General features: G+C 40.8%; 1 non-coding gene across 1 annotated transcript; it reads right to left on the reverse strand.

Annotated features, from left to right (window-relative positions):
• Positions 1 to 232: 232 nt before the first annotated feature.
• On the reverse strand, positions 233 to 339 carry LOC127124874 (small nucleolar RNA R71). The gene has a single exon (XR_007804354.1). It is a non-coding gene; the product is annotated as a small nucleolar RNA R71 (small nucleolar RNA).
• Positions 340 to 1497: the final 1158 nt, after the last annotated feature.

Genomic DNA, 1497 nt, shown 5'->3' on the forward strand with positions numbered 1-1497 from the left:
AGGTCTTGCTACTGAGAACCCAAACCAACATTTAAAAATATTTCTTCAATTAGCAGACACTTTTAAAACCAATGGAGCTTCTCCTGAGGCAATACGTTTAAGATTATTTCCTTTTTCCCTCAGAGATAAAGCCCTATCATGGTTAGATTCCCTTCCACCCAATTCCATTACGACTTGGGATAACCTTAGAAGAGTTTTTCTTGCTAGATATTTCCCCCCGAGTAAGACCGCCATTCTTCGAAACCATATAACTAGATTTACCCAAAACCAAGGAGAATCGTTGTTCGAAGCTTGGGAGAGATATAAAGAGTTGTTACGAGCATGCCCACATCATGGCTTAGAAAATTGGTTAATCATTCAAACCTTCTATAATGGACTTCACTATAACACAAAGATGACCATCGACGCTGCTGCAGGCGGTGCTCTGATGAACAAACCTTATCCTGAAGATAGTGCCCTCATCGAAGATATGGCTCAAAACCATCAATCATGGGGAGTCGAACGAGCGACAGTTGAGAAGAAGGAAGCCCAAGGAGGAGTGCATGAACTAAGCTCTATAGACATGATGCAATCTAAAATGGACACATTAGCCCTCAAAGTCGAGCATATGTGCATAAACCCGAATACTGTAGCCGCAGTTTCGTCGGATTGTGAGATATGTGGAACCAAAGGATACCAATCTGCAGAATGCAGTCTATTAAACGAAACCCACTCTGAGCAAGTAAACTACACCCAAGGGAACCCATATTTGAATACCTATAACCTGGATGGAGGAATCACCCAAACTTCTCCTATAAAAACAATAACCCTAATCAAAATAATGCACCCCCGAGACCTAGTTATCAAGCCCCAAGATCAAATCAACCTATACAACCTGTACCACCAAAGCCGAGCCTTGAGAAAATTATGGAAAATTTTATCACCGCTCAAACCCAACAAAACAAGGAGTTCATGAACCAAAACATTCATGTTAACGAATTGATTACTTAGTTAGGAACCAAGGTTGACCAAATAGTTACTCATACCAAGATGCTTGAAACCCAGATCTCTCAGGTAGCTTTAAACCAAGCCCCTCAGACTACACCTGGAGGATAATTCCCTGGACAACCTCAAAAAAATTCGAGAGGACAAGCCAATGTCATTACCCTACGAAGTGGGAACGCTTATGATGAGCCACCAAACCCTAGATTAAGTGAACCCGAAACTTCTAAGGAATGTACCAAATCCACAGACGAAGTAAAGGAACCAGAGGAACCTGAAAACCAGGAAGGTCGAGATAAAGGAGAAGAACCTAAAGATAAAACTTACATACCACCCCCACCATATAAACCACCTATACCATATCCGCAAAGACTCAAACAAACCCAGATCAATAAACAGTATCAAAAATTTATTAAAGTTATAGAAAAACTTCATGTAGAAATCCCTTTCACAGAAGCCATCACCCAGATACCTTCTTATGCAAAGTTTCTCAAAGACATCCTTACCAACAAACGT

The sequence above is a fragment of the Lathyrus oleraceus genome, chromosome 2 (assembly GCF_024323335.1).
Source record: "Lathyrus oleraceus cultivar Zhongwan6 chromosome 2, CAAS_Psat_ZW6_1.0, whole genome shotgun sequence".
Taxonomy (NCBI): domain Eukaryota; kingdom Viridiplantae; phylum Streptophyta; class Magnoliopsida; order Fabales; family Fabaceae; genus Lathyrus; species Lathyrus oleraceus.